Source organism: Pongo pygmaeus, chromosome 8 (genome assembly GCF_028885625.2).
Source record: "Pongo pygmaeus isolate AG05252 chromosome 8, NHGRI_mPonPyg2-v2.0_pri, whole genome shotgun sequence".
NCBI classification, from domain to species: Eukaryota; Metazoa; Chordata; class Mammalia; order Primates; family Hominidae; genus Pongo; species Pongo pygmaeus.
In genome coordinates this window covers 36474702-36500576 of record NC_072381.2, presented here as the reverse complement: position 1 = coordinate 36500576, position 25875 = coordinate 36474702, and the positions used below count along the sequence as shown (strand labels likewise).

Here is a 25875-nt window from a genome sequence, read left to right as displayed (position 1 = left end):
GGGGGGTTCACAGTCTATCCCAGGTGAACAGCCTTTGGTAAACCTGTGCTGAACCACTATGGCAGAGTCTTTCCTGCAGATCATGTGCCTCTCTTCCGGATGCCTTTGCGTCTTCCAGGACAAGAGAAGCTGGAACGGCTTCTACGCTGCTGGTCTGTGAGACCCTGGACCTGGGGGCCACCCAGAAGTGACTGTGTCCGAGCTTGACCACTGGTAGTTGCATGCCATTGGGCAGGGTACTTAGCTTCCTTATGTCTCACTCAGGTACTGCCAGGATGAACGAGTACAAGATTCCCACCCACACACAGGAAAAGTAAAAGCAGTCAGGGAAATAAGCCATGTGTTCCTCTGGATTCACCGCCTGTCACAGTACAGTACAGTGTTTTTCAAACTATGAGTTGGAACCTCCAGGAGATTATGAAATCAATTTAGAGGATCATGACTCATCTTTTTTAAAAAATGGAATGAAACAGAAAAGTTCAGAATATAACATTATGAAATGCATAAAGACAAATATTGTTTCATGTGTGTTTATCAATAAGAAACCAACGGGATTCATATATAAATTTTTTTTTTACTATAGGTCTTAGTTTAAAAATTGGCAAATCATGTATATAGCAGTAAAACATCAATATGGTTACTAGAAATATTGCCCAGCTATTTCAATATACAAAGAGCCTTAAATATGCCAGATTTTCTTTCACCTACTGATTAAGATTCTTTAAAGTTTCTAATCACTTGAAAGAAGTAATTTAAAAGAATAAAAAATAAGCCTACCAAATGCTGCCCAACTTAGACATCCAACAAGCAGCTTTTGCTAACTCAAATATTAGTATCATGTATTAATACGTTCTCATACAGTAATTTTGTAGACTGCACCCAAAACTTTTGAGTCATTAGAATGCCTGCTAGGATTCTACCTTGCTGAGATTATCTGATGTGCAGAGGAGGCTTTAGGCACAAAGATGTTCATTACTATATTGATTATAAAGGAAAAAGAAAACAACCTAAATGTCTAGTAATAAAGGACTGAATAAGTGGCAAATTTCCTACATGAAAAATTACATAGTGATCAAAAATAATAATCAATAGTTTTTATAAACAGTTCAATACATTTGTAATTGGAGAAATACTTCTGTTTACTATGCTAAGTGAAAAAGATACAAATTTTATATACAGGACTAGCCACGATGGCTCACATCTGTAATCCCAGCACTTTGGGAGACCAAGGTGGGAAGACTCCTTAAGCCCAGAAGTTTGAGATCAGCCTAGGCAACAAAGCAAGACCCTATCTCTATGAAAAAATTAGTTGGACACTGTGGCTGAGGCAAGAGGAATGCTTGAGCCCAAGAGTTCCAAGTTACAGTGAACTATGATTGTGCCACTGCAGTCCAGCCTGGGCAACACAGCAAGATCCTTCTCTAAAAATAAAAAAAATTTTTTTAAAATGTTCTAGACAATGTCACCACAATTATATGTCATACAAATTTGGAGGGTATGGGTTTTATTGCTTTGGTGACAGTGGTTTTAGACAAACCCAGCTTTTAAAAAACAGAAGAAATGAGACATAAAAGGTTCACAGTAGTTCTCTTTGTAGGAGACAAGCACAATAGCTTTTTTCCGTTACTTTTCTATAATTTCCAAACTTTCTCTAACAGCTAAATTTTACATCCAAAATGAAGAGAATGATATAACAACCTTTCCTTTTAAGTATACTGACACATACAGTTTTTCAATTATCATTAAATTTCCAACCTCAAAGGACAAGAATTTTATTCTGAAATGGTGAGAACTTCAGCAGTCACTTAGAGGGAAAGGAAAAGGGGCTAGTATGAACACCATGAAATGGTAAAACAAACAATAAAAATTACGAGTAACGGTTAACTCTATTTACCTCTGAATAGGAACACTGTTTCATTCTAAGATAAACAGGATTATGCTTGGTTTAAGAAAGACCAAACCCAGTATTATTACTGATCTGACAGGAACTAAGAAGCTGTTTGGACATCTGAGTAGGAGTTAAAAAGTTTGTATTTCATTTCTCATTTCTGCAGCATTTAATGACCTGAAAGTATATGCAGAGACCAACAACAGTCTTAGTTATAGAACAAACTAGTAATTGTAGAAATCACCCCAATCACTTGAGCCTCAAGTGTGGAATGCAGTATAAACTACTGTCTGAAGACATCTTCAACATCACAGTCAACAACTGCAACTTCAATATGTAAAAATCATTATTTACTGTATGTTCTCTGGTACTCAAGAGCAAAAAAGCCAGCACTTGCTCCCATATAAATTAATTCAGGTAGGAACAAGAAGAAAATTACTAAGCTAGTAAACAAAATATTAGTCTGACCTTGGCATACATTACTATTTGAACTATTACAGAATAAAAAAAAAGTGTCATATTAAATACTTCACTATAACACAAAGTTGAAATGAAATTATGAGTGAAGGAGACTGGCAGAGGACACTGCCAGGCCCAAAGTCACTGCCATTCAAGCCACTGTGGAATGTGTGGCTCGCCTGGGTGACAGCAGCAGGACAGGCATGCCCTGACCACTCCCCCTGCCCCTGCCATGCCTGGAGGTGAGGTGGTAATGACCTGCTGGGCTACACTGTTGTAGAGGGTAAAAGACATGAACCCCGAGCCTGCCCCGCTTAACAGGCCCAGCCCCGTGTGGCCCAGGCACTATGGGGGACTGACCTCAGGAGGCTCCTGGGCTTGTGGGTGTCCATTCTCAACCCACCTAGTAACACTGTATTGCTTGAGCCTAACCAGCTCTGTCTAGTGCCATACAGAATTGGCCCTCACAAAAGCACCAACAAAAGAGGAACCAAACCAACCAAAACCTGCTCGGAAGTGCTCTGGGTTTCACTCACTCAGCATAGCCTTCAGGCCATACTCAGATATCAAAATAAGCCTTCTGTTCATCACCAACTTTCCAGTCATTTTAAGACGACATGGAAAATGACCCACCCATTCTGGTCAGAGGCACTTGGTAACATTTACAACTGCCCAAGTACACATGAAGAAAGCTACAGATAATACAGCAAGTTCTGCTCACCAAGCAAAACAACTACACCCAGGCAGTATCAGTCCATGATGGTGCAAATCCCATTTCTTCTTTCCTTCTCTGACTCTCAACTTGTTTTTGTAAAAAACAGGGAAGAAGTGGGAGAAGATGATTTCACAATTTATGTAAACACACATGCTAATTCTGGGTCTTCTTGAAGTACTTATCAGTAGTTCCTTCTCTGATGGGAAATACACATTTATTCTGCCTAACACTCTTCAAAAAATACTAATTTGCATTAGGTATAAAATGTATTTGTTTTAAAGGTACAATAAATAGATAAAGTTTTAAAAACCAAAGAAATTTGAGATCATGGGCACAAAAAACATGCTTCATTAACCAACAAAATAGAGTTTAATTCTAAAACCAAAGGACCTTAAAACTGAGCCCCCGACTCCTTCATTTAAACAGTCCCAGAGGAAGTAGCTGCTCCAAAGTCACAGGTGCTGGTGACAGGAAGGCTCCCAGCCCACTGCTCCATCACTGTCATTCTCCAAAACAGAGGACAGACAGAAAGTGAAAAAATTATGTCAAAAATATCTCCCACCGAATTTAAATAAATAGGCATTTCTTATTAAGAAATACTGATACACAAAAGGTAAAAGAGAAAGAAAAAAGAGAGAAAAATCTCCTGGTAATACTGGCCTCCCCAAGTGCCCCATGTCTAACATTCAGAAATAAAGATGTAGCTCCACAATGACAGGAACCCACAAGATGCCCTTCCCAATATGCCAGCAGCCTCAGAACCACAACCTTTCCATCAGAAGAAACCCTTTATCCCCACTTGGCTGTCAGCTCAAGAAGCCGACAACTCCTAGGCTGTCCCTTAGCATTCAAGCTCTCAGCCCGGAAAACTCCAAAGAGCCTCTAACGCCATCTCCCAACTTCCAAAACCATCTCAGGGAGCACATCCCCAGCACAATGTCCTACATCCTCCACATGCTGCTAAAACCCAGGATGCCACTGCCCTGCAAGGCCTGGTGTTTTAATCTTAACCTCCACCCTCTCCCTGTAAGTCACCAAAAGGACTCCCTGCTCTCAAAGTTGAGCAGCCCTTTTCTGAGCCTCATCTCCTACCTTCCCAACTCACTCCCTGACATCCCAACCCTGTAAATTCTTCCACCCACCAAGACCACAGACCCCGATTCCACCACCTCTCTGCCACCCCTCCCCCTGCTACATCCTTGCTTTCTTCTCTACCCGACTCAGAGCCACAGCTTCGTAGTTATCGGCTCCCTGGTGCTCTCACGTGCCACCACGTTCCTCTGCCCTCCAAAGCGCTTTCTGGCAAATTCCAGAGCTGATTAAATCTAACTCCCCATCTCCTCTGCCCCAAGCAGCTGTACACAGCTGGAGGAAATGCAGAATCCTGCTGACTGGTCCCACCGTAAACTCTTGACACCCCACTCAGGTAGGCCCTGAGTGGTGCGAGATAGCATCATTGGAAAGGCCCTTTTTGTCTCTCCCCCAACATCCAACACTCCCTGGCACTCTCAACTTACTGTCCGTTCAGCTGAGAAGACAGAGGCCAGCAGAAGCACTGCAGCCTTCTTGCCTCCATTCTGCTCACCCTGCCATCTCTGCTCCCTGCACCTCTCTGACCTGTGGTCCCTAAAAAGGCACCTCCCTGGGGCCGGCCCCCCTACTCGGCAATGGCTCCCTGCCCCTCCCACCCTCTCTCTTCTGCATCATGCATTTCCCATCAGCACAGGCACATGTAGTAATTACTCTCATTCCAAAAACCAAACTACAGCTCTCAACCAGCCTCCCCTCTGCAGCCTTCCCTCTATTTCTTTGCTTCCTGTTCAGCCAGGCTCCTGCATGCTCCAGTTCCTCCTCCCTGTTCTCTCTGGAACCCTGCCCAGTAGGGCCATTGCTCCCACTCCCCAACTCTCCAGCTCTTACCAAGGCCGCTGCTAATTCAATGGCCACATCTCAGTCCTTATCTTACTAGAGATGCCCACTTTCTCCTCAAAATGTCTCCCTCGCTGACTGCCGGGACCATCTCTCTCTTCACCCCCCTCCCTGCCCCTATCTCTGCCCCTCCCCAGCTCCTTCTCACACACACCTCTGCTGCTTCCTTGTCCCTTCCCTCCTCGCTGTATGGTGACCTCAGCCACAAGACTGTAATGAATACCCTCAGTATGCCAATGGTTCCCATGCTATTATCTCCAGCACTGACTCCACTGAACTCCCATGCTGCCCGTTCAGCTCCCCTGTTGACTAATATGTAAATCAAAATTAACAGGCTCAAGACCTGTTCCTTCCAGTCTACGTCAGTCACTAAGGAGCAACTCCACCCTTCAAGGCCTGCACTCATCCTCCACCCTCGCTATTCCCACCCAATCCAGCCGACCAGCAAATCCCCTGACCTTGCTCCTTGACATGCCTCAGGGTCTAACCCACACTGCACCCCCTGGGGATACTCCATTGCCCATTCTCTCCATAGTTACCAAAGGAATCCTGCCAAAACTGCAATAGGAGCACGTCTGCTCAAACTCCACAGTGGCCCCCATTCTAGAGTGTGAAGTACTCACAGTGGCTGCAGGACTGGACATGCCCTGCCCCTGCTGCCTCTCTGACCACTCCCCTCCATTCCCCACACTCCCTCTGCCCCTCAAACCCACCAGGCACATGCCCACTCTGCTGGGAAGGTTCCTTCCCCAAAGATTCACACGGTTCAGCTCTCACATCCTTCAGGTATCTGAAGGATGTCACCTTACCTAAGAGTAACACCATAATATCCCTTTATATAAGCACTGTCCTAATACCTAACACATAGTAGTTACATGGCAGGCACCATTTTAAGAATTTTACATATGCCAATTTATTTAGTACAACTCATATAATAATAATATTACCCTCATGCTACCTATGAGGAAAGAGACACAGAGAAATTAAAGGGCTTGCCAAAGTCACACGGCCAGTAAGTAATGGGAATTCGCATTCCAACTCAGGCAGCCTGGCTCCAGTATTTCTGCTACACTGGCCCTACCCATGTCCCCACCCTTAACTTCCTGCTTTGTTTTCTCTCTGGTCTGCTTTGTTCGTGACTGCCCTGGGGCCCCAGATGGTGTCCAACAGAGAGCAGGTACTTGGCCATTACTTGTTGAATGAGTTAAAGAACGATTCAATCACACTGAGCTACCTGTTTCCCCTCCAAAGCTGTCATCAATCTGCTGCTGTACAGAAGTCACCAGATCACAAGTAAAATGCGAGCCGCTAGTTCCCACAGTGAAGGCGGTCTCCTTCACTGGCTGGAGGATGAGACAGTGACCTGGTGCCAGCTGAGCCAAGGAGCACCAGAACAAGTGGTCTTTCTGATAGCTGAAAACCAATGAGCAGCTACACCATGAATGGCAAAGCACAGCCTCAAACACCTTCATCACAGGAAATGCCAGGGGCAGGCCTACATTTTTTGGTTAAAAGCATATCTTTTGTTTTCCTGCCTGTTATGCCTTTATCAAACTATCTGTGGTTTACAGCCACATGTTTCAAATTCCAGACTAAGCACAAACATCCAACCTGTGCCAAACAGACTCAGCGAGCCAGAGAACAGAAATCACAGGAAGCCTAGAAACTCCCCAAAGTGTCAGACATGCCCATTATTTCTGGCATTTCATGGCAGAAATGCTACCCTTGGGTTATTACTTATAAATATTTCAAGGTACTGCAATGACACTGCTACTAAACAACACCTCAAACTTCTTGAAATCTTAGAAATTAAGATTGTATTTATATTATTTTAGGGTTTAGCAAGTTTTTCTTAAGAAATGGAAACGTGCAGGTAAAATGAAGAAGTGTGAGAAATGACAGAGATAATGATGATGATGGTCATAATCATCCCATTGTCTCAAGACCACAGTGGTGTTTCCCCATCATCTGCCCCTAAATATAAATAAAAATTGCTCTCTGGCTTACCACATTATCGCTAGTAAAGCCTCCTGTCTTTTTGAAACATGATTACATTTGAAAGTCCTGCTTACAAAGCCACGTGTTAAACTATGGTTTTTCTAGAATTCAAACTAAACCAGCTTTCTTAGACGGAGTCTCGCTCTGTCGCCCAGGCTGGAGTGCAGTGGCGCGATCTCAGCTCACTGCAAGCTCCGCCTCCCGGGTTCACGCCATTCTCCTGCCTCAGCCTCCTGAGTAGCTGAGACTACAGGTGCTTGCCACCACACCCGGCTAATTTTTTGTATTTTTAGTAGAGATGGGGTTTCACCGTATTAGCCAGGATGGCCTCGATCTCCTGACCTCATGATCCACCCGCCTCAGCCTCCCAAAGTACTGGGATTACAGGCATGAGCCACTGTGCCAGGCCCTAAATCACCTTTCTTTAACCTACATGGTAACTATATGTTTTCCAAAATCTGTATAATCAATTTATCTAAAAATTACCTTTGAAATTAGGAGACACTAATTTTTAAATCTAGAACTTATCTCGACATGCAATTTTGAAACTGTCAGGAATGAGGAGACAAATTGCTTATTACACTTCCGCTGGAGAACAATGAACAGCCCTGGGGTGGTACCCAGAGGGCCATCAGCCCCACAGATCCCACAAGGGGCAAGAGAAACAACCCAGCACTGTCAGTCTCTGTTCCATCCAGGATCCAGCGAGCCAGTGACAAGGCGGGGTTGGCAACAAGAAGACCATCACTAACCACAAAGACCCTGGCAAAGGGAAGCTGCTCATGAAACACAAACTGGATATGACAGCTTATTACAATTCCTGCCCATGAGTTCACGTCCAAATTCACACTATCCATGGCAAATCTACACTACCACACTTTTACTAAAAGCAGGGACAGGACAAAGGAACAATTTCTTGCACACAAATGCGTTCTGGAGGTCAGTTAATTTAGGACAATTAAGTACTATTTAAATGAAAGAAAATCTATATTTAGTGGGGAAGAAAAACTCCACATTTTTCACTGAGCATGTGTGTCCAGTATCTTCATCAAGGAGAATATTTTAGGCATTTGATATGTAAGTATTTTGAAGAGATTTCTGAACCTCACTGACCTGTTAACTTACTTCTCAGATGATAAAGTATTGTACTGTGGAATTGAACATTTAGTACTATTTTTTAAAGGCTGAAATAGCCATCATTTCCTTCCACCTTTTCTGTTGATCAGCAAACAATCAACAGAGACCAAAATCTGAAAGAACAATTATATTTTAGAAGTTTCCAGTACAGTCCAAGTCCCAAATTTCCTGTTTAATCCTCCCGTGAGACAAATAACCACAAAATGTTTAAGGAGGCAGGCAGAGTACTCTGGTTATTTTTAATAGATCTGCCCAATGACTTTTCTTATGAGAGTAAAGGGTGCTAAACGAAGCCTAAAAACCATGAAATATTTAGAAGTAAAAGCACCTACTTACTGTCTGCAACTTATTCTCAAATGGTTCAGAAAAAAAAGTAGTAAGAAAGAAAAAAATGATAAAGCAAATGTGGCTTTATCACCAGTGTTAACACCAGTGATTATAGGTCTACTCCAACTTTAAGTTTCAAATTGTTTCAAAATGAAATGTTAAAGAACATGTATCAGCAGGATTATTACATAAAAGGATTATTTAAGATATGAACTACTTCCTACACCTACACACATGCTCCACCCCTCCTTCCCTCTGGTTTCCAAACAACCTCCGTCCTTTCCTAGTCAAGATCCTAGGAAAAGTAGTCTCTCACCTCCTACTCCTGGCTCCAAATAGCCTCAAAACATGGCTTCTGTCTCCCTCTCTCAATTAAAACTGTTCTCACCAGAGTCATCAATGACTTCCTACTTCCCAAATCCATCAGCACATTCCAGTTCTAACAGTCTTCCACCCTTCCTGGCAGAAATGCGGACTCCACTCCTGCTTCTCTGTCTCTCCATGCAGTCTCTTCCTCTAACCCTTACATTTTGCCCCAATTCCTGTCAGCTCTCCAGTGCACTGCCTTGAGAAGATTCTGAGGATCCCACAGGCTCCGTGGGAAACAGCAGTAATGGTTTAGTAATGTCTGCATGGGTGCAGAGTGGGAGGCAGAAGAGCAGGGCGGCAGCATGGCTCTACCTGGAACTTGACTTCCTTCTCTAAAGGCTCTCCTTCATGGGTAAACTCATCTCCTCCTTTAATTCCAACTATTTCTAATACCCACCAAAATCTACCTTTTAAGGGACACTCCTCCACTGACTTCCAGACCTACAGTGCCAACCACCCATAAGCAGTTCCATTTACTGTTCCACAGATGTGAACTCTTCTGCCACCAAAACATGCTCTTCTTTCCATAATCCCAAACTGAGTTAACGGCACCACTGATCACCCTGAAGCCAAACCACAAATACTAAAAATTTCCCTGATCTCTACTGTTCCCTCATCTCATATATCCAAATCTATTTGGAAGCTCCTCTCATTTCCATCACTGCTTCCACCACCTTGATTTAAGTCCTCATCATCTGTCGCCCGGACTATTCAATATCCTAGCATCTCTACGTCTCGCCTCCTCCACCCCTACATCCATTCTCCACGTTGCTTTATTAGGATTATCTTTTCAAAATACAAATCTAATTTCATTCGCAAAAAATTTTAAAACAAAAATTCAGTCACGCACTGCGTAACATTTTGGTCAACAGACTGCATGAATGACAGTAGTCCCTTGAGCTTATGATGGAGCTGAAAAATTCCTATCACCTAGTGACATCATAATGTAGTGCAACACATCACTCCTGTGTTTGTGATGATGCTGGTGTAAACAAACCTACTGTGCTGCCAGTGAAACAGTTACAGCCAGGCACAGTGGCTCACAACGGTAATCTCAGAACTCTGGGAAGCCAAGGCAGGTGGATCACTTGAGGTCAGGAGTTCAACACCAGCCAGACCAACATGGTGAAACCCTGTATCTACTCAAAATACAAAAATTAGCTGGGCGTGATGGCACACACCTGTAATCCCAGCTACTTGGGAGACTGAGGCAGGAGAATAGCTTGAACCCGGGGGGGCAGAGGTTGCAGTGAGCCAAGATCACGCACTGCACTCCAGCCTGGATGGCAGAGCAAGACTCCGTCTCAAAAAAAAAAAAAAAGCCAAAACACAGTTAACTGTGAAACAGCCTCAGGCAGGGCTTGCAGGAGGTACCAGAAGAAGGCCTTGCTATTATGGGAGATAACAGCTCCACGAGTGCTGTCGCCTCTAAAGCCCTTCGAGTGTGTTGGAAATGGGTATTCAATGTCACAGAAATCAACCCTAAGACAAAGGATCTCTCAGCAAGGCTAATTTACTTTCTGCAGAAAGGGTGCTGCTCGCTAGCAGTTTTGCCAGAGAGCACACACAAAAGAGACAGGGTCATTTATAGTCTGACGCGTCCACCCTATGGCTGTGTCCAGTTTCCATTGGCTGGAATGGGACCTCACATTCTGTACTTGTCCTGATTGGCTAGCAACTTAGAACTTCCCAAAAGAGACATACATAGAGGAGAACAAAGGTAACTTGTGGAATGCTGAGAAAGGCAAAAACACCTCCAAATAAGGAAGAGGAACAGGCTATTACCTAATGCTTGCTTGGGCCTGTACAGGTATGCCAGGGCAAATATCTAGCCTAAAAGATGCGGGCTAAGAACACAAAGTATATTGCTTTCTTTATTACAGCTAGCAGATATTTAAGAATATTAGCACAGGTCTTTGAGTAAATTTTGCTTCTAAGAGAGGCTACTATTTATTCTCAATTAGACTGGGAGGAAAGTCCCTTTGAAGAGGAACCTCTACTTCATTTTCCACAGAGTGGGACAGAGGTGCTGGTGAAAGACAGTGATATTGATGATCCTGACCCTGTGTAGGCCTGGCTAATGTGTGTGTTTGTGTCTTGTTTTTAACAAAAAAGTTTAAAAAGACAATACAAATTTTAAAACAGAAAACAGCACATAGAGTATGCACATAGAGAAAAAAAATATTTCTGTACAGCTATCCAATGTGTTTGTGTTATAACTGTTATTTCAAAAGTCAAAAAGTTTTAAAAATTTAAAGTTTATAAAGTAAAAATGTTACAGCAAGCTAAGATTAATTTACTAGTGAAGAAAAATATTTTGTATCAGTTTAGTGTGGCCTAGGTGTACAGTGTTTGCAAAGTCTCTGGTAGTATACACAAATGTTCTAGGCCTTCAGAGTCACTCTCCACTCACTTGCTAACTCACCCAGAGCAACTTCCAGTCCTACAAGCTCCATTCATGGAGATGGTAAACAGGCATACTATTTTTTATCTTCTATACTGTATTGTTACTGTACCTTTTCCATGTTTAGGGATGTTTAGATATACAAGTTCTTACCCACTGTGTTCAAATTACCTAAAGTCTTCAGTCCAGTCAGATGCTGTTCAAGTTTGTAGCCCAGGAGCAACAGGCTATACTATGCAGCCTACATGTGTAGTAGGTTAGACCATCTAGATTTGTGGGTAAGTACACTCTCTCATGTTCACACAATGACGAAATCACCTAATGAGACATTTCTCAGAAAGCACTTCTTAGAACGTACCACCTTCATTAAGTGACACATGACTGTATATGAAACAAAGGGGGAAAATAACACAAACCACATCAATAGCCCATCCCGTAGCCATCCCCAGTAGTTTCTTTATTCATACTCCCAAATTCATTACTCATACTCTATATGTTCCAAACATGAAAATGTCTTCTACTCCCCAAATACATCATGCTGTTTCATATCTCAGTATTTCAAACAGTTTTCCCTTGACTAAAAAGTTCTCATCCTACAAGCAAACTCCTACTTGTTTCTAAAAACTATTTTCAAATATCAAGTCTTGTAGGTAGACCACCCTAAACTCCCAACAAAGTACCTCCTATCCAGGCAATTTGTATGAGTCTCCGGTCTCATTATTTCACTACCTTTCAATTATAAAGCCATCTCTCCCACCACACTATGAGCCTGATGCGCAGCAGATGGCTAATAAACTGTGAGTTAATTTTATGTCCTTTTAATGACTCACATTGCTTCTGCTTCAAAGTTCTAAGCTTAGCATTCAAGGGTACCTAATTTTCCCTTATTTAGTTCTACTTCTCCAACCACCACCATAAGCCCTTGGAGGTCAACCAGCACTGCCTCAGAGATCTGCATCGCTCCAACGCAAACAGGGCCCTATACATCAGGAGTGATGGCAACACTCTGTGGGTCATGCAGGCTAAGTGACATTTCTAGCCAGCCCATGTGTTATACCCAGGTACACTTTCACTATTGCTTTACTAGGACTTTTAAACTATTATTCAAAATGCAACAATGAATCTAAGTTCTTTAAAATTATGTCATCATTTTAACTAAAACTATGAATGGGAACTTTTCCTTTCATACAGACTTTATAACAATGGGTATTCTCTTAAGTATGATCATTTTAAATCATACAGCCAAATTCGTTTTCCAGAGAAACACATTTTTATTTTACAAATAATATGTAATTAACTTCATTTAATGAAATGAACTTTATTAAATACATCTACACCTTAAAATAAGATACACCAGCATGAACTCTTACCAAGTTTATGCTAATAACCTACTGCTTTTTCTTTTCTATTTTCATACAGGGCCCTCACTCTGTCGCCCAGGCTGGAGTGCAGTGGCACAATCTCAGCTCATGCAACCTCCGTCTCCTGGGCTCAAGCAATCCTCCCACCTCAGCTTCCCAAGTAGCTAGGACTACAGGCACGTGCTACCATCCCTGGCTATTTCCTTTTTTATTTTTAGTTGAGATGAGGTTTTGCCCATGTTGCCCAGGCCAGTCTTGAACTCCTGAGCTCAACTGATCCTCCCGCCTCGGCCTCGCAGCCACCGCACCCTGCCTCCTACTGCTTTTTCCATTGAAAAGCCCAATTGCTAAGCTAAAGCATAGTAATAATAGGGCCCTAAAATTAAGAAAACAAGAAACGTACACAATGCAGATACATAGGAAACTCTGTACCACTCTCTAAGGCCACAAACACTTAACATCAGGGAAAGCTCTTATTCATCTTGTCTCTGTTCCTTCCAAAGTGAAAGTCATTTCAAAGAAGACTGCTTCTGCTTCTTTGCTAACAACAGTTTAAAGGCCAACTTGTTCTTGGCTTACAATGGTTCCATTCTGCAACATGGTAAAACAAGGCGGTATTCAGAAGAGGCCAAAACACCTGTCAGTGCTACAGACTCTCCCCGACCCTCATACCACATGGGGCCCCATTCTAGCTCCTTATGGGACTCTTCCTTTCCATTTCAGGCAAATGGGGTCTTATAAGTGGTGCTAACAATACAGAATCACTTCTGAATTGGCAATTGCATACTCTCTCTTCTAGAGAAAAATCCAAAGCAATATAATAGAAATAAGAGCACCCATCCTTAACTTCACAGGTACACCTGTTAAAACAAAATGATGTGTCAAAAGAGATGTCTTAAAATAGCAATGACACATGAAAATCTAGACTTCTTTCAGCTTAGTTTATGAGTTAAGACTACCTCTCTTGTAGCATAACTAACAAATCTATGTAATGCTTCTCAGAAGTAAAGATAAGCAGGGACTGGAGTCCCATGTGTGCAATTACACTTCATTCTACTTTGGAAACTGCTCTAGGCTCCGTCCTTTCTGCTGCCCAGAATCACTCTTTCTAGGAGCTGATTGTGAAATTCTCTCCCACAGGTGATCACCACCACAAAGCTGTGCCCCGGATAGGGGTCTACAATAGCAGAATACGCTGCAATCAAGAAAACTTGAAGCTTATTCTGAAGACATGTAGGAAAGAGTCAGCACTAGGAAGGGTGGGAAGCAAGGGTCTAGAGCAGGGTAAGCAGATCCAGGCCAGGCTGTTTTCATAAGCAAACCTGAAATGGAGCAGCCAGGACTGTTCTCTTACATCTCGTCTACTCTTGCTTCTGAGGTTCAACAGCAGAGTTGAGCAGTTCAGAGACCATTTGGCCCTTTCCAGAGAACCTCTGCTAACCTCTGCTCCAGAGTGGCCAGGGACACAAGGACATGAGAAACAGCACAGGGGTGAGTTCCCTGAGTTTCCTTTTTGCCTCACGTATCTCAGATAAAAGCTGAAGAAGGAGACAATCTGCAAACATGAAGGGTGCAGACCAAAAGAACACCTGCTCTCTCTGTCCAAAGAACAGAAAGGAGCCTATCTAGCAAGACAGAACATTTTTAGATAATAACCACTCTACTCCAGACAGGCGCCAAAAACGACTGTGGCTCCAGTCCCATCCACACCAACAAAGGCTGAGTGTGAAGCCTAAACTTTTGCCATTGTGAAATGGTAACGAGATGCCCCAACACCTCTAGGTCCAGGAAGGCCAAGTAGGGGGCCAAGACTTTCATCCTCCACTGCCAGTAATAACCAGCCCCCTACACTGCTGCACTATCAATGAAAACAACATGGAGAGGTGAGACTCCCACCAACTATAACAAAGAGCCCCAGCCACACCCCCTCAGTGTCAACAGTGGCTAAGTAAAATCTGAACTTCTGTCTCCACCTGGCAGTAACAAGGGAGTGGCCCACCATCCTCTGCCAGAGCAATGCCATAAGTCAACTAAAACAGAAGGTTTAAATAAGATCCAAAATGTCCAGGAGGTTTCAATTAAAAAAAAAATCACTCATCCTACCAAGAAGCTAGATCTCAAGCTGTACAAAATGAAGAAAATACATGCCAGCATTGAGATGACAGAAATGTTCAAGTTACCTGACAGATTTTAAAGCAACCATTATAAGACTCTTCAATGAACAAGGACACACGCACACACACTTGAAACAAAAAAAAAGAGAGGCAGCAAAGAAAAAGAGGCTCAGCTCAGCAAAGAAATAAAAGCTATAAACAAGTACCAAATGGAAATTTTAGAACTGAAAAATATAACAACAGAAGTAAAAAGCTCAGCAGATGTGCTCAACAGCAGAACAGAAGAAAGAATCAGTGAACTGAAAGATGGAACAAAAGAAATTACCCAAACTTAACAAGAGAGATAAATCGACAAATAGACCAGAATGAAAAAAAGCTAATAATAGAGCCACAGGGACTTGTGGGACTGTGAAAAAAGAACTAACATTCTCATCATCAGAGTACCAAGGGAGAAAAGACAGCGGGCAGGGCTTGGAAAGTATATGAAGAAATAACAGCTGAAAAGTTCCCAAATTTGGCAAGAAACAGAAACCCAGGATTCAAAAAGCTAGTTAAACTTTGAAAAACTAAAGACAGAGAAATTCTTGAAAGCAGCCAAAGAAAGATGACACCTACCTATAAGGAAAAAACAATTTGAATGACAGCTGATTGTTCATCAGAAAACAGGAAACGCCAGAAGAAAGTGGCACGATGCTTGCCAGGGATTGAAAGAAAAGCGGTGACAACCCAGAATCCTATATCAGCAAAAATATCATTAAGGAATGAAGAGGAAATCAAGATATTTTCATGAAACTATGAGAAACTGTCACCAGCAGACCTACCCTGAAAGAATGGCTAAACAAAGTTCTCTAAATGAAAAGGAAATCAAATAAATCAACCTTGGAACATCAGGAAGAAAGAAAGAAGAGGGTGTGTAAAAACAAAGGTAAAATGTAAAAGGCTTTCCTCCTTCTCTTGAATTTTCCAAACCACATTTGACAATTGAAGCAAACAGTGTAACGATGTCTACTGTGGTTCTAAATGTATACAGGAGAAATATTTAAGACAATTACATAGCTCCCACATGTACCAAATGACTTGTTATAAACAAAAATATTCACTGAGTAATAGTGAAAGATTACAAATAAATGTCCATTAATAGAGGGCTGGTTAACTTAACAATGATACAGCCATACAACAGAATATTATATAACTATTAAAAAGACGGTTAGGCCAAGCACGATGGCTCACGACTGTAACCCGGGCACTTTGGAAGGCTGAGGCAGGAGGATCACCTGAGCCCAAGAGTTCAAGACTAGCCTGGGAAACATAGTGAGATCTTACCACTAAAAAAAAATTTTTTTTTTTTAATTAGTCAGGCATGGTGGTGTGCACCTATAATCCCAGCTACTTGGAAGGCTGAGGTGGGAGGACAGCTTTAGCCTGGCAGGCTGAGGCTGTAGTGAGCTGTGATTGCACCACTACACTCCAGCCTGGGAAACAGAAAAGGCCTTGTCTCAGGAAAAAAAAAAAAAGAACTCTGAAGATATGTTGTTATGGACAACAAGCAGGGCCATAGCAGTGTCTCCTGGATGCTATCATTTGTATGAAGATAAATACGCATGCAGAGACTCTCGAGAGACAGACACACAGAAGCTGGTAAGAGTATTTGCTGCCAAGCAGAGAACTGGCATCCAGCGATCAGAGCAGGCTGTGGGGTGAAGGGGACAAGTTTTCCTGTACGCTATTTTCATTCCTTTCCAGTTTATTACCTATTTAGTATTGTTAATTTTAAAAACTTTTAAAAGAAAGTAAAAAATTCCCAACCCAAAAGCAAGACTTGGAAGGATTCAGCTAAAGCAAAGGGGAAACAGTAAAACAGTGCTTCCATGATAGCTAGGTGTTTACGTGTATTTAAACATGGCTACAGATTTTATGAAATCCTGGAAAAAAACCTTTTCTCACTCTATTCATACTAGCTTCATCGAAAAAACCTTTTCTCACTCTATTCATACTAGCTTCATCGAAAAGGTGGTGGTGGTGTTTTTTATTTTTTGTTTTTGAGACAGAGTCTGGCTCTGTAGCCCAGGCTAGAGTGCTGGAGCGTAGTGGTGTGATCTCGGCTCACTGTAACCTTTGCCTCCCCAGCTCAAGCGATCCTCCCAACTCATCCTCCGGAGTAGCTGGGACTAAAGGCACACGCCACCACGACTGGTTAATTTTTGTGTTTTTTGTAGAGACAGGTTTTTGCCATGTTACCCAGCTGATCTCGAACTCCTGGGCTTAAGTGATCCTCCCCTCTCCACCTCCCGAAGTGCCTGAAAATGATACTTTAAATAGCCAAATAATAATTTATTGAAAAGTGTTCTATGAATGTTGACCCTAAGGCCACACCTAGGGAAAAATTTGATTTCAAATTATTAGGCCTTTGCCTGAAGACACAGCAAATGTGACATCAGACTCTCAAGGATCCTGGCATTGCAAACCCAGTTCCATCAAGTGACGCTGATATGATTTGGCTCTGTGTCCCCACCCAAATTTCACCTTGAATTGTAATAATCCCCATGTGTCAATGGTGGGGCCAGGTGGAGATAACTGAATCATGGGGGCAGTCTCCCTCCTACTGTTCTCATGATAGTGAGTTCTCACAAGATCTGATGGTTTTATAAGTGTTTGGCATTTCCCCTGCTGTCATTTCTTCTCTTGCCTGCTGACACGTAAGACATGTCTTCCGCCTTCCACCATGATTGTCAGGCCTCTCCAGCCATGTGGAACTGTGAGTCCATTAAACCTCTTTTTCTTTATAAATTACCCAGTCTCAGGTATATCTTTATTAGCAGCGTGAGAAAAGACTAATACAGTTACCAAATATAAAACTTAAAACTGAATATTACAGATCATGAACCTGTAAACCAAATCACCAACAGAGAAGGAAAAAAAACAGGAAAAAATTAACTCATTTTAAGATTTTTGAAGATTTCATTTTCATCCAACGTACAGAAGTCAAAGCCACCACCAGTTCTAAAAAGGTAACATATTTAAGGATCTCAAAGTCATGGAGGAAAAGAGCAACATGTGGGTAAGAGCAAGTGCTGTGCCTCCAGTGTCCTTCCACGAAGCTCTGCCACAAGTCAGAGATCCACAACCCCAGAAACATCATGACCCCCACAACAGCTCTCTCCCTGGAGCAGGGCCCCAAGCTCAGGTGAAACCAGGTCCTACACCGTCAGCCTCCAGAGACTAACTGGAAACCCTTCAACCAACTGCAGGGTAAAGCCAGCAGCAGCAGAAAACCTAACCCCAAGAGCCAGGAGCAAGAGCTTCTGACAAACGGGGAGGGCAGAGGTCACTTTATGCCCAAGATAATCTTTCTAGATACCTGCTGAGAGGTGGGGGACCCATAAAGATCAGCTCACCAGGAAAATGTGAACACTGCATCCCACCACCGCACACACCTTTCTAAAGCCCTGCCTTTCCAAAAGGCGATGTCCAAATCCCTGCTTGGCACTCAGGGTCCCACAAGTCACTCCTGGGCTTCCCTCCTGGCCTTGTCCAGTCCCCATGTCACACTTCCCCATGGCCTGGCTGCTGCTGCTGCCCCACCCCTGCCCAACTCTCCAGCTCCCATGTCTGGGCTTCTCTCTCCACCTGCAACGGTCTCTTGTTCACTATCCAAATTTCATCCCTCTTTCATAACCGAACTTCCTTCCTTTCTGGAACTTCTGCTGACCACCTCCCACCCAGAATTAACTTCCTCCTTCCGAACTACAGGAGGCACTATCCATCGTCACTACTACCATCATTTAGGAGGAGGAACTTAAACATCTTAGCCATTATCTGTGCCAGATGTTCTCCCATTTAATTCTCACCAATACCTAGCATTTGGTTCCCACAGCAGAGAGGAAGAACCTGAGGCCCAGAGAGATTTAATGAGAGCCTCTGAGCACATGTTCACTGGGTCCTCAACACAAAAGCTTCTGACTATACCAACAGCTCGCAAGGTTTGTGACTGAAATAGTCTAATAAACAAAAGTGTGTAAACAGGTAACCCAGAAAGAACACAGAGATGTAACGGCAGCTTGACTGTGTCATGTTTTATCTTTAAAATAAAGGTTAAGCATTGTATTGTACAAGACAATGTGTGTGATTATTTTAGTATAGAAATCATCTCTCATATTACTTATCCTCAGGTAGAACCAGTCCTCCACACAGATGGGCCACACGGGCCTATGAGAGAGCCCGATATGACCCACTAGGCCACACTGTTCCCCAAGGGTATGGGGCAGGTTTATTCCACACATTGGGCTTAATCCCTTACAAGGCGCCTTTATGTACATCCTATCTTATTTCAACTGCACAATGAGCCTGTCCATAGGTAGAATGGATAGTTATTTCCATTATCTCACAGACGAGGAAACTGATTACCAGGTAAGTATAAGTGCCTTACCCTGTAGCTATTGAAGGCCCTGGCAGAGATAGGGACCTGGAGCTTCCGACTCCTAGCCTTGTAATCCATGTTTCCAACCATCCTCTTCTGTTTATCGGCCCTTGATAGACACTCTCCCCAGCCATCTCTCAGACTCATGAAATCTACATGTTGATGCCTCAACTCATTGCCCCAATCCAGGTGCAGCCTCTGCAAGGCAGGGGGGCTTTGGGTTTCCTCACTTGCCTCCTTGCCCCCTGCCTTCTTCACCAGTCCATCATCCCACAGCGCTTAGCACAGATCATTCTGTTCTCTGACATTCTCAAAGTAAAAAGGAGTCGAGAAGCAGGAGATACATTAAGTAGAAAGAAAGGGTAAGGGGCACAAAGTGATGAAAGGGGAGAAAAATAGAAGCAATAAGTAACTGAGAGAGCAGAAAAGAGTCTTATCCAAGCAGCAGCCCCAGCTGAGAAGGGCAAATGTGCCTAGACATGGGTCAAAAAATACAGTCATTCTCAGAACTGTGATATGAAGAAGGCAAACAGGGAAACTCATTCTGAAAATACCTACTTATTGGTTTCATTCAAAGCATACCTCTGAATAAAGAGTAATACTTCCTAAGTGGAAAGGACACTCTTGCTCTTAAATGTTTTGTAAAAAGAGTTTGACAAAGGATCACTTAAGGACAAAATTTACACCAAGAAAAACAGAGTTCAAAATTAATCACTTCCCATTTGAAAACTTTTTTAAATACCATTTGTCAAATAGTGCAAGTCTCTCAAATCATAAAATCATATATGTGTAGTATTAGTCCCAAAAGTAAGGGCAGGACAAAACTCTCCCGTCCATAGCCGGGCTCCGTCCCTGAGGATGCGCCACTCCAAGTGTGCTCAGCTGGGCACTCCATCAGGGTCATAATGCATTTGTGAGTGGAGAGATTACACAGCCATCACTTTTCCCTGAACCCATCACACCCAAATCCCCATTTCAGACAGAGGGAGACAACATAATTACTCATGGCAATGGGCCAGGTCTTTTCCAGACTTACAGCCTTTTGTGGGTAAAAACCAAAGCCACAATGAACGTCCACATCAGCATCACATTAGCAAGATGGGCCTCACCCGCCTTCATGCTACATGTCACTGGTTTTTAATACCCTAAAGAGAATAAATTAATAGAAGATTATTTTCCAGCAAAGACAATTCACAGGCAGGCTCTTGCTCCCCTTCCCTCTCTGTCACTCACAAGTGTGTAAATATGACTGATGAGATTTGTAGCACTTAAGTTCACATACAAGGAAATACTGCCAGTACTAGTCAAATTCCTGTGGTAACATGCATCACTTTCAGAAACAACTATTTCTTAGCCAGGTGCAGTGGCTCACGCCTGTAATCCTAGCACTTTGGGGAGGCCAAGGCAGAAGGATCACCTGAGGTCAGGAGTTCGAGACCAGCCTGGCCAACATGGTGAAACTTCATCTCTACTAAAAATACAAAAAATTAGTCAGGCGTGGTGGCACGTGCCTCTGGTCCCAGCTACTGGGGAGGCTGAGGCAGGAGAATCGCTTGAACCCAAGAGGCGGAGACTGCAGTGAGCCGAGATCGCACCACTGTACTCCAGCCTGGGTCACAAGAGCGAAACTTCATCTCAAAAAACAACTATTTCTTAAGATGGTAGAACCAAGACTATTAATACATGTATCATACACTAGAAAATCCATGTTTTTATCTTTTTATTTACAATAACTAACATATCTGTCTAATTTTTCTACTTTGGAACACTGAACATCATTTTCCACACCTTTTCTTTGATGACTGTTGTGTTATACTATTTGACAAGAATCTGTCAAATAATTACCCTGAAATCTTCTTATGGTACTGAAGGTATGAAAAGAAACCCCAAAATAGAGGTTTTATTAGATAAATAAAAATAAGGCTGAAAAACGTTCTAGAAGTTGAAAAAAGTAAATTTAAAAGCCGAGAAGAGACTACAAAGGAAAAATGTATTTTTATTTCATTCAAAAGGTTTTACAATAGGAGGAAGGAGATAATCAATGAAAAAACCCACCTTAGTTTACAGGTAGTATCTTTTTTATTATTTTTTGTAGAGACAGGGATCTCACTATGTTGCCCAGGCTGGTCTTTAACTCCTGGGTTCAAGGGATCTTCCCACCTCAGCCTCCCAAAGTGCTGGGATTACAGGTATGAGCCACCGTGCCCAGCTTACAGGTAGTTATCTTAAAGAGATGTTAACCTCATATGCACATCAAGAATCTGAATGCTCACTCAGCTGGTAAAATCAAGGTGGTAATGCTAATGGCACGTTAGTCTAGTTCAAAATATTTTTTAGTATTCTTAACCACATTCCAGACACATTAAGGATCAAATAAGATGCTGGCAAAAAAGACAGCAAAGGAACACACTGAGCCCTGGGGCACCTTTGCCCCCAGGACAGCACTCAAGCAAGACCGCAGAAGTATCTAGACTGGGCTCTGCTGCTGACCAGCTGCAACTTCTCTGAGCAGCAGACTCCTCAGCTGTGAAGCTAGAGGGTTAACTCGATGTTCTCTTAAGGCTACCTTCCTGCTTTAAAATTACACATGGTGAAGAAACTACTCACGAAGATGAAGGAGATAAAATTTATTGGAGTGCTTGCCCATTATTAGGCTGTATAATTAAAAGATTTGTTTTGTCTCTCACATTCTAATAATGGATTTTTCCTAGGGAGAACAGAAAAGTTACTTTTCAGAAAACATTTTAATTTCCAAAGTTAACCATAATTAAATTTATGAAACCCAAAATGTGAACTTGTTTTTGTTTTCATATTAAGGAAATTTCATCTTGTGATCCTAAGCTTTCAGTGGAAGGAACAGACTGCCTCTCCCAATAAGATGGCTGGTGGATGGATATATATGCTCTACCAAACAGCTTATTAGGAACAAGTACTTATACCCATACTCTTATACCCAAAGCATAGCGTAGTATGTTCAGTTATTAAGTCAAGTGTCATGAAAATTATATGAAGGTCTCACTAAAGTTCAAAGTTTCAATCAAAGGTAAGCAGTTTGACAGAAATATTGGTCATTTACTTACAAAATCTAGAGAATCCCCATTTATTAGTGCTTACTTAGTATCAGCACTCTTAGGTTCTTTGCTATAATTTCATTTAATCATCTTAACAGTCATCTTAACCACATTAAGAGGTAGCTATCATTATTCTCATTTTACAAATCAAGACACTGAAGTGGAGAGAAATTAAAACACCTTCCCAAAGCAGAACAGCAAGTCACGGAGCCAAGATTCCAACACAGCACTTACAATTCAAATCTAATGATCCTTCCCCCCTACACTTAGACAATCTGGGTTAGCTTATACTAATAAAAATACGTCACATGGCTCAACTATTTAAGTTACTGATATGCAAGATGATTCTCACACTGACATTCGCTCCATAATATGACCTCCCTATCTGTGCTGGTGCCACTCCTTGACAAGAGAAAATGAACCATAATTTTTCTCAGACACAGAACTGAATACCTTATAAACTTCCATACCAACAAATCCATGATGTCTTTATTTTACAGATGTAAAAACAGAGGATCACAATAGGAGGCTAATCTCTGGTGGTTTAGAGACTAGGAGAAAAAAACAACAAAAAACTAGGAGGCTAAGTAACCAATCTAAGAAGGCCACACCCTCTGAGTGGTAGAACCGAGGTCTAACATAGCCTATGAGGCTCCAAGCCTGAGCCTGGGACCTGATGCTTAGGATGCTTCTTTTTCCCCAACAAAACGAGCATGGCTTTACTGGATTCTGCAGGAAGAACACGTATCAAAACTCTAAAGAATGACAGTCAATGAAAATGAAGTTAAAAATACAGCATTCGTTTCCAAAGCATTGACAGACTGTGCTACAACCTCAAGAAATGTTTCTCTCTCTCTCCCCCTCCACCACACACAGACTGGTGTGAGGAAGGGGATGAGTGAGAGAGAGAGAGAGAGAAGGGGAGGGGGGAGGGGAGGGGAAGGGGAGGGAAGGGGGAAGGGGGAGGGGGGAGGGGGGAAGATGGGAGGGGAGGGGGAAGGGAGGGGGAGGGGAGGGAGAGGGGAGGGGGAGGGGAGGGAGAGGGGAGGGGGAGGGGAGGGAGAGGGGGGAGGGGGGAAGATGGGAGGAGGGGAGGGGGGGAAGATGGGAGGAGGGGAGGAGGGGAAGATGGGAGGAGGGGAGGAGGGGAGGAGTGAAGGATGCTTCCAAGTGTGAGCAATTTCACTTCCAAGATCAAGCATGCATGGAAAACATTTAAAGAACAGTAATGGAGTAATTCAAATTATGCTTCTCTGCAATTAGCAGGCTTAGTTTATAAACATATTCACCAGAAAGGTTTATGACCAAAGATTAATGTAAGTATTAATTTTTTTTTTTTTTTTGAGATGGAGTCTCGTTCTGTCGCCAGCCTGGAGTGCAGTGGCACAATCCCAGCTCACTGCAACCTCCATCTCTCAGGTTCAAGCGATTCTCCTACCTCAGCCTCCTGAGTAGCTGGGACCACAGCCGCACGCCACCAGGCCCAGCTAATTTTTGTATTTTTAGTAGAGATGGGGTTTCGCCATGTTGGCCAGGATGGTCTCGATCTCTTGACCTCGTGATCCACCCGCGGATCGTGATCAGCCTCCCAAAGTGCTGGGATTACAGGCATGAGCCACCACGCCAAGCCGTATTAAATTTTTAAAAATTCTATACACATAACATTTTTTGAAATATCCCTACTACATAAAATTATGCCCACCTACATAGTTATGCTAGTGATACACATATGAGCAAAGAAATCTTTTTCTTATTAAATTCTGTTAAATTCAAATAACCATTATCCTCAATTCCAATGGACACTGAAATAACACTTCCACCCTCAATCCTCTTCTGTTAAGTAGTTAACACTCTACACTACAGTTGTTATTATGTGGTTAATCTATTTCTAAAGTGAAAGATGCCTGTGAAATTCAAATGGTATCTCCTAATTTATCCATTTGATAACCTGATTTTCAGGTTTAATTAATCCATTTGATAACCTGATTTTCAGTCACACGATGATCACATTCTCCCTCTTTCCTTTCCCACTCTTCCCTTCGCCTGTGTCTTTAAAAAAAATTACCATGAAATTCACTATGGGCCAATGCGAAACTCTATGGCAGGATTTCAACATCTCATCACTTTTTTTTTGTAATGATGAAACTGAGATAAGGAGGGACTTAGGAACAGAACAAATGGGACATGCAAAGTCTTCTATGTTCCAAAGCTGTTCTTTCATTTCATGCTAAATCTGCTACTAACAGAGCCAGTCACTATTGAACTGTAAGTCAAATATTCAAGGTTAGCTGCTGAATAATCAAGGATTATTTCATATAATCATACTCTCTAGAAATTTTGCAATTCACTTGTTTAAAAGGCTTTTATTAAACACCTGTTCTAGCAACAACAGAAATTTTTTTCATAATACATGGCCACATACCTAGAATAGTTTGCAACGTAGATGAAATGACCCAATAACAGCAACCACAAATGCAGCTACCAATTTATCAGTTACTACATACCAGCAACTGAACTAGGTACATTACAGTACATTACCTGCATACTCCATATTCACAGCAACCCCATTTTCTCCCTGTTTTACAGATACGTAAACTGAGGTTAAGAGTTTAAATAATTTGCCTACTATCACAAACCCTAGGATGACCCACGTCAAATATTTTCAAACTCTTTTGTTTCAGGACTCCTTTATAACTCAAAATTATTGAAGACCCCAAAAAGCTATGGTTTATATGGGTTCTATCTTTTGGTATTTATGAAATTGGAAATTAAAACTGAGAAATTTTAATGACATTTCTTTATTCATTTTAAAATAACAAAAGTAAGTTCATTTATGTTATAATAAAATCTATTTCTACAAAAATAACTTTCTCAAAACAAAAACTGATGAGATGATGCTGTTTTACATTTTTGAAAATCTAATGTCTGGCTTAAGAGAAAACAACTAGATTCCCCTATCTGCTTCAGCATTCGATATGTTGCTTTGATTGAAATACAAGAATATGAAGAAAATCACAAATTCAAAGAATACACTTCACTACCCAGCCTGGTTAGACTGCTAGGACCTGGTAAGATTCTGGTAGAAGGTGACTAGAAACACATTATTTTTGAGCAAAATGAATTTTTAAAATCCCCAACCAAAACAAATAGGAAAAATTATTACAACTAAATATAATGTGCTTGTTCCTCAAATTGTTTAGGTTAAAAAAGAATACTTGTGCCTTGCCCTGAGTAAGGGGCCCAAAGGCTTGCTGCCCTAGAGTGGGTTCAGGGTACTTTCCCAACTTGGTCTTCCTGCAACGCATGCAACCATCATCCCATTGCACAAACCAGAACGCAGCACCCAACACATCTCTAAACCATGTCCTGTCAATGCCACCACCTAAATCTCTCTCAAACACATCACTTCTCTTCACTTCCACCATCTTCCACCTAGACCACAACTCCTCCCCACAAATCCAGTCTCAGTCATTCTGATCCACTCTCTGGAGGAGCCTGCCAGCTCTGTCTGTCTACCCCATTCATTCTCTCTCTCTCTCTCTCTCTCTCTCTCTCTCTCTCTCTCTCTCTCTCTCCGTTCACCCTTACCCCTTGCTTAAACCCCTTCAATGGCTTTTCACTCCTCTAAGTAAAAATACCAAAATTATTAATATAGCCTACACAGCCATGTTTAATCTGCTCCTGCC

At 42.2% G+C, this 25875-nt stretch overlaps 1 protein-coding gene across 11 annotated transcripts in view; it reads right to left on the bottom strand.

Moving 5' to 3' along the window:
- Positions 1-25875, bottom strand: part of CCNY (cyclin Y) — a 305685-nt gene that overhangs the window by 108086 nt on the left and 171724 nt on the right. The gene's annotated exons all lie outside the window — the stretch shown is intronic.